We start from the raw sequence: 8,130 nt of genomic DNA on the forward strand, positions 1-8,130 counted from the left end.
AAGGAAGGGGGAGGGAACCCGATTTCCCGCCAAGTAACTCAGGGTCCAGTAGCAGGACGAACACGTGTGTGCCTCCTCCAAGCAGCAAAGGCAGGGTCCAGCAGTAGGCGTGGCAGGACGAATGAGCAGGAAGCTCCACCCTTGAGCAAGCAGGTTCAAGCAGATGGGGGGAGACCACATCCCAGTAGACACCAGGTCTGTCTTCCCAGTGTCTTTTCCCTGGATCTACTACTATAGTGTGGCAGACATTGACTCTTTGGCAGGGCACACACTTGTGCACCACCTGTTCCACAAGGTGTTTTAAACCTGGTACATGGTACTTAGGCTTGGAAAATGTCTGGATGAGCTTGCTTACCCCTAAGTGAGTCCACTGATGCATCTGTTTGATCACAGCTTCTGCTTTTCTTTGTGGCAGGATTTTCTTTCCTTGGAGGTGTATCACAGTCTCTTATTTTTGTTGAATTGGTGACTGGAATCTTTGGAAATGAGGGTTAAGTCCTCTGCTGTGTAGGCAAACTCAGGCTCCATTGCCAGGAGCACCAGCAGGGCGATGGCTGTTTCTGCTCATGCTTTTCAGTCTGTCATGTTGTTGTTCCTTGCTATCACAGTATCTTCTGGTGACTAGGACAGTAGATGATGTTTACCTTGGCAGGGTCGTGGAGGCCCTTCAGTGGAGCCAGTACTACTTCTTTGTTCTTATTTTCTTTTTCTTCCCGATGTCAGTAGACTTCTCTGTTGATATATGGCCTCATAGATGTGGGCTGTGTGGCAAAAACGTACCTGTTATCTGTGTAGGTGCCGAGTCTTTTGAGCCGATGTGTCCTCTGGCAGAGCCCGTCTAGCTACCACAGCTGCTCTAGTATGTTTTTTTTTTTTTTTCCTCTTCTTATAGATAGCTGTTCCAGTCTTTGAACCAGGTAACATTTGCACCCTCTAGTAACTGGGTCTGTCAGATCTCCATGTCACCTATGTGTCTCAGCAAGAACCTGCTGAAAGTCTGGGTCTGGGAGCAGGGTAGCTGAGTTGAGACTTGCGGGGGCAAAAGTGACTCTCTCTCAGAGTTGAACCACAGGGTCTGATAATGAGTCATGTGAGCGTTAGTCAGCCATCGGTCAGGGGACCTGACAGACCACACTTTTTAGGTCATGTGCCAAGTTTTGTCCCAGAGTCAATTTATCTGCGTCCTTGACCAGAAGCCACTATGTGCAGACAAGCAGGCCATCTTACAGCCACCAGGTCTAATTTCTTACAAGTATGCCACAGGTCTTTTCCAGAGTCCCAATCTCTGAGTAAGAACCTCTTTGGCAATACCTTTGTTCTTGGTCACATCTAGGAGTCCCAAAGCTGGGGACGACATTAGGGCAGTCTTAATGACATCCAAGGCCTGTTGTTCTTTATTTCTCTATACGAAGGGCTGTTTCTCTCTTTAATTCAGCAAAACCTGGAATCCACAATATGTAAAAGCCCGCAGTACCCAGGAACTTTTCTAAATTGTTTTGCACTGGTTGGTGAGGGAATATGAAACACAGTTTCTTTTCTAGCTTCTTTGACAGGTAGGCCACTGGCCTCTTCCAAGGACTCGGCTTCTGTGTTAGCACCCCTTTTTTTATCTCTTCACTTTTAGCCACGAACAGGTGAAGGGTTTAGTCATGAGAGGGGCTCCTTTTCTTTTTGTGGGGCAGTCTCTCACCCAGTGCCCATTTTCTTTACAGTAAACACATTGATCTTTAGCCAAAAGCTTTCTGTAGTTGCCAGGTACTATCTAAGCTCTCTAGTTTTCCTGACTCTTGTGGCCAGCATTTTCTCTTATTCCTTTGGATGTTATCTAATTATCACGTCCCTATCCTGTCACTCATCTTCTCTCATAGTTTGCCTCTACCCTGGTTTATCTTTCTGTCTCACTGCACAGCTCTAATTCTGACTCTGGTCTCTGTCTTTGTCAGCCTCATGTTTCCTCAACTCTTCTTCTTGTCTGTCTCTTACTTACTGGTTCCTCCTCTAAATATTTCTCATTCAGAGTATCTCTCTCATCTCAGACCTCTCTAATCTCTTTCATCTCTATTTTTACTTCTCCTCACTGTTAACCTCTCTATTTGCCACTGTCATCCATCTCTCCTGAGTCTGCTGAAGCTTTGCTCTTAGCTCACTTCTTTGCAGACCTCTATCCTTCCTTCGTTTCTCCTCCTCTGCACTTTCTTACCGACTTACCCTGTCCTTCTTCTAACTTTTGTAATTTCCTATTACCTTGGTCAGATTGTTGGGGCACTTTCTAGCCCCACAGAGACGAGACCCCCATCAGAGTCTGGCGGTTAGACTCGCAGGTGCTCCTTACCTTGGACAGGAGAAGCCCCAAGTGGGCGGATGCCTCCCTCCCTGGAGCTTGGAACAGACTCACTGCCAGCATCTCAGGGCAGAGCCGCCCTAGAAGAGAAAACACGTGGGGCAGGGAGGGAGTGCAGCTCTCACAGCTGGCTGCACTGGGCCACTGACATCTCAAAGTGAAAGCACTTTTTCTGTTAACAAGAGCCGGGATGCAGGTGAAAGGGGAATGAGAAGCAGCCAGGGAACCCGCAGCGCTCTTGGTCAGCCACTCTCACAGTGTCCTCCTCTTCTTCTCGTCTGTCTGTCCCATGGAGGTGGGGCTTGGGATCAGGGGTGAGGGAGGTTGGCTCATGGAGCGGGTTCCTGGGAGCGGGAGGAACCAGCGGCCCCTGGAGGGGGTGGCAGACACTCGGGGAAGGGGGGAAAGGCGGCAGAGGCGGTGACTCTAATCAGTCCCTCCCCAGCTGTGGCAGGCATCACGGCCGCTCTAGGGAGCCAGGTGGGGCCCTGCACTCATCTGGTGCCTGCACTCGTCATCTTTTTTAGGCTGTGACTTCAGCATCTCGCCAACCATCGGATAAGACTCACTTGTGGGGCACAGCTGGCCTCTGCCCCTGCAGCGCTGGAACCCAGAAGTGGACAGTAGGTGGCCAGAAGGCCTGTGTGTGCTGTGTCACTGTTGCTGCCAAGGCCCTAGCTGCGTGCCACCACCGGAAAACAGCACCGAGTTGTTTTTCTTAACCATCACGGACAAATTCTGTCCTAACGTCAGTCCAAGTCCACAGTCAGAGACAAAGGGTTAACAAGTCTGTCCCATGACGAAAACCACAAACAGAAATAAGACAGCATCAGAGAAAAAAGACGCCAGTATATCTAAGCACACTCGTTCTTGTCCAGACTTGTACAACCAGCCAAACGCTACCTCTGACGGGGTGGGATTCTGCTCCCTCTCCCTTTCTGGCAAAAAAAGCACCTTATCTTCCTCACTCTGCCAGATGACAGTCAGACCTTCTTGACTGTCCCTCACCCTGGGTACTTCCTCCAGGGTCATCCTTGGAACGTCTTCCAGGGTTGCAGTCTGCGGGGCTTTAGGACGTCTCTCTCCTGCAGCCACTAGGTCCTCACAGTCCACAGTGGCGGCTGCCATAATACATAATACCAGAACTGGAAACCCAGGTGGGACTCAAACCCACCAGGTGGGACTTGAACCCACAATCCCAGAAATGAAAAACTAAGACACAAGGTGGGACTTGAACCCACAATCTCAGAACTGAAAAACCAAGACACAAGTTCAGCAGTGCCACACTTAGACACCTAGACAACAGACAACATACAAGACTCACATAACGTACCTCCAAGGGGTATTCTCGGGTTTCTGGGTGCCCCCAAATCCCGGACGAGCCCACAAGATGTAAGACCCCCTTTTGGGGACCCCCACTCTAGTCTCGGGAGAGAGAGCACACCCAAAGAAACATGAGAATCCTTCTTGCTGTAAACACACAAGGTAGTTTAATGATGGATTGAAATGTATCTCATGCAGGAGACAGTGGATTTGACTCTGAGGCTCAAAAGTTAGGGGTTTTTATGGGGTAAAGGCTTAGGGGTGGGGAACTCAGCATAGTGACACACTATTGGCTTATTCAAACATCAGCAGAAAGATTACATGTCAGCAAAAAGAATACATGCAGGTCAGGGTGTCAGGGTTCTGTGAGTTGTTGACTCAGTTCAGATAGCCCTGTTATGTCCTCAGATTCCTCTTTATCTTTATGGTCAAGCTGTTCCCAGGAATGCCCGGGTTTGCTTTTCTCAAAATTCATGTATATCTGGGGCTGGAGAGATGGCTCAGTGGTTAAGAGCGCTTGCTGCCTTTCCAGAGAACCTGAGTTCAATCCCCAGCATCTTTACGGTGACTTACCTTCAGGAGATCCAATGCCCTCTCCTGATCTCCATAGGCACTAGTCACACACACACATATATATATGCCAGCAAATACTCATAAAATAATAGTAAAATAAATCTTGTTTGTTTTGTTTTTGAAATAGGGCTTCTCTGTGTAGTCCTGGCTGTCCTAGAACTCATTCTATAGACCAGGCTGGCCTCGAACTCAGAGATCCGCCTGCCTCTGCCTCCTAAGTGCTGGGATTAAAGGCATGCACCACCACAGTGTGACTGAGATAAATAAAATTTAAAAAAAAATTCAAGACCATGAATTTTGAGGACTTCCTTGTGAGGTTTCTTGATAACACGAGTTCATGGCGGAAGCATGTTTGTTTGTCTTGAGACAGGATCTCACAGTACAGCTGGCTTCAAATTTGTGTTGATCCTTTGATTTCAGCTCCTTGCGAAGCCAGTCTGGCGAGGAGGCACCTTGTTCCCTCCAAATGCAAACAGCCCAGCACCATATCAAAGCTCCCAGGCTATTCCCCAGGCGAGCTCCCGGGCTAGCTCCAGGGCTAGCTCCCAGGCTGATGCCCATTCCCACCACTGGGACTCCCAGGCTCTTCCAACTCACACGCTGCCTCCCACCTCAATGTGCTCCCTTGAAATCGCAGGGCTCTCCCCATCTTTTGCTATTCACACTGTATCTTCAGTCTCACTGTACCAGCAACTCACTTTGTAGACCAGGCTGGCCTTGAACCAGGCCCTGCCTTCGAGGTTACTTTAAAGTGTCTATATTTAAATGTGTTACAGTCACTTTTTAATTATATTTTTTGAGGTCATTTTAAAAAATGGTTTGCTGTGCTAAGGGGGCAAACACAAATCTTCATATTAGACATGTGGTCTATCTCTGAGCTCTCCGGAGTCCACCAACATTTAAGATAAATATTTATTTATTTAGTGTATAATGACTCCCTGGAACTGGAATTAAAGACTGTCATTAGCCACCATGTGGGTGGTAGGAGCCAAAGTCAGGTCCTCTACAAGAGAAGTGCTTAACCACGGAGCCAGCTCTTCAGTTTGATTTTTAATTTTATTTTATACTTGAGACAGGGTTTCATGGTGTGGCCCTTTCTGGCCTATAACTATCTATGTAGGTTAGGCTGGCTTTAAACTCACAGAGATCCTTTGCCTCCTGAGTGTTTGAATTAAAAATTTGGCATGCTTCATTACTTTCTTTTAAAATTTAATTTTAGAAAAGAATTGTCTTTATCTAATGTGTTTGAGTGCTTTGCTTCTATGTATGTAGGTGTGTGCACCATGTGCTTGCGGTGCCCACGGAGGCCAGAAGAAGGTATTGGGTGTCATGGAGTTGGAGCTACGGGTGGTTATGAGCTGAAGTGTGGGTGCTGGGGACTGAAGCAGGGTCCTCTGAAATTGCAGCAAATGCTTTTAACCACGGGGCCATTTCTTCAGGTCTGTTGAGGGCACTTTTAAGTGTCTGTATTTAGATATGGTGAGTTCACTTTGAAGTAAATTTGGATCATACATAGTTTGTGAGATGCTGCTCAGCCCGTGTTAAGCCTGAGAGTACATCGGTAGAACCTTTCTATTTGAGGATTGAAACAAACAAACAAACAAACACGGTGTGTGTGTGTGTGAGAGAGAGAGAGAGAGAGAGAGAGAGAGAGAGAGAGAGAGCTACTCTCATGAGTCTCCTATCTTGTGGTTGTCAGGTTCGTGGTGCCTCTTCCTGCTCAGCCATCTCACAGGCCCTGTTTATTCTGTTTTTGTTTTGTTTGGCCTCTTGCTTTGGAAAAAGGTGATCTCGATTTGAAAGGTCCTGACAGAATGTAAAAGGTCACAGAAGCCCTGAAGTTGGCAAAATAGATTTCATTGTTAGCAGAACTAGCTTCACTGATTTAGAAAAATAGAGGTGCACAATGCTCTGGCTGCTCCTTGAACCCGTGTGTCTGCCAATGTTCTGACCGTTCTTTGAACTCATGTGTGTGCCCACTGCTGAAGCCCATCTCCCAGTGTTTGTGATATTGGTTGCTGGGGAAGAGTCGGAAAATCTTCTCAGCAACCATAGCCGTGCCAATCCGGAGTTGCTACACCTGCACCAGACTCTTTCCTTGTACCCCTCCCATACCCATTTCTTGAGAGATCATTTTAGAATAGACATTGTTTAGATCTGGAAATCCCCTACTCCCTCCTTTTCCTCCCCCCCTGAGGGCCTATAAAAACTGGGACCTCTTTCCCCTCGGGGTCGACTCCTCTACCCCTGCGTGGGATATGAGTTGTCCCCAGAGCTCTGGCTTTCCCTGAATAAAGCCTTGTGTGGTTTGCATCAAGCTTGGTCTCTTGTTATTTTTGGGGGGGGGGGTCCGCTATTATCCTGAGACTTGAGTGAGGGTCTCCCTTCGGGGGTCTTTCAGCTTCATCTCGGAAGGAAATCTGTAATTTCCTGCACCTACTCATATCTCTCATTCAGAGGGAGCTAAGACGAACACCAAAGAGCAGTATCTGATCGGAGAATTTTTTCTCGTTAAAACGCAAAGATGCTACCAGGGAAACAAACTCTGGCAGGACCACTCAAGAGTGTCCTGGTGCTCAGCGGTCGTTCAGGCGAGTGGGCGTGTCCGCGCCAGCTGCCCAATCAGGGACGCCGGCGTGTAGGTGTGGGAGCGCCAGGGGCAGAGCGCCTGGAGAACGGCGCTCTCCTGACTCTATTTCAGTCAGGTTCGCTGGGGTGCCAGCCACGGAGGCGGGAGCCTGGGAGGACGCGGGGAAATGGTGAGTGGGGGCGGGAAGGGGCAGCTGTAACCCGACGCAGCCCAGCTCGACGGGACCGGAGCGGGCCTCTCCCGCAGCCTTGGAGTCTGCGCTGGAGAGCGTCGCTGGCTCGGCCAGGTTAGGCGCCACTCGGCTCCACTTGGCTCCACTTGGCTCCTCTCCTCTCGGCTCGACCCGCTTGCTCTGCCGGGCTCTGCAGTCCTCTGCCCGCCTAGCCTCGGCTCTGCCCCCGACTCTGAGACTCTGCGCAGACTTGGCTTCGACCGGCTCTGTGTTGTGGCTCCCGGCTCGGGTGCGGGGTCCTGAGGATTCCCAGCCTCCAAATAACGGGACCCGTTTCCCTTTAAGGCTTCCAAGTTTGTGGGCGCCAGGGTCTCGAAAGCACGATTCCATATTCTTTCTTAGCTCTCCTTAAATCCCCAGGTTTCCAAATGCCAACTCTCTCCCCTTTGGACTGCATCTCTGTCAACTGTCACCACTGCCGCGTTCCAGCCAGAGGCAGTGTTTTAATTCTAGAACAAATGAATTGGTTTTCCTTTTTAAAGATTTTTTGACTCCTTTTGAAATTACTTATTGAGAAGGGTGTGTGTGTGTGTGTGTGTGTGTGTGTGTATGAGTTGCAGCTCTGAAACGAAAGGCTTCCCCTACAGAAGTGTTACAGCTCTTCTTGGACTGCTGCAGGGGAAGGTTTTCCCAGCAAAAGTTCTGCTCCAGGAGGGGAGCCCCACCCCCAGAAAGTTCTGCTCCTGGAAAAGTGTTCCAGCGCTGCTCACATGGGTCTCCTGGCAATCAGGAATCAAGGAATAATACAAGGTCACACCATAACAAACCTCACATAGAGATTTACTGGGAGAGAAAAAACCCAGGAGAGGGACCGCCTCTGCTGGGGTGAGGAGCATTAATGTCGGGGTCCAGCCTCGACACAACACAGGAGCGAAGTTCTCAACTGGAAGCAGGGATATCTGAAAGGCGCTGTCTTAGTTAGGGTTTTACTGCTGTGAACAGACACCATGACCAAGTTAAGTCTTATGAAAAATAACATTTAATTGGGGCTGGCTTACAGGTTCAGAGGTTCAGTCCATTATCATCAAGGTGGGAGCATGGCAGTATCCAGGCAGGCATGGCGCAGGAGGA

The 8,130-nt window shown here is 49.1% G+C and overlaps 1 protein-coding gene and 1 long non-coding RNA gene across 2 annotated transcripts in view; both read left to right on the top strand.

Moving 5' to 3' along the window:
- Nucleotides 1-8,130, top strand: part of LOC110301238 (zinc finger protein 709-like) — a 35,714-nt gene that overhangs the window by 14,294 nt on the left and 13,290 nt on the right. The window lies entirely within an intron of this gene.
- LOC115031965 overlaps nt 6,928-8,130 on the top strand; it is an 11,125-nt gene continuing 9,922 nt past the window's right edge. Inside the window, exon 1 of the long non-coding RNA XR_003837621.1 lies at nt 6,928-6,996. This is a non-coding gene — a long non-coding RNA (uncharacterized LOC115031965). The remainder of the gene's footprint in view (nt 6,997-8,130) is intronic.

The sequence above is a fragment of the Mus caroli genome, chromosome 9 (genome assembly GCF_900094665.2).
Source record: "Mus caroli chromosome 9, CAROLI_EIJ_v1.1, whole genome shotgun sequence".
Lineage (NCBI taxonomy): Eukaryota > Metazoa > Chordata > Mammalia > Rodentia > Muridae > Mus > Mus caroli.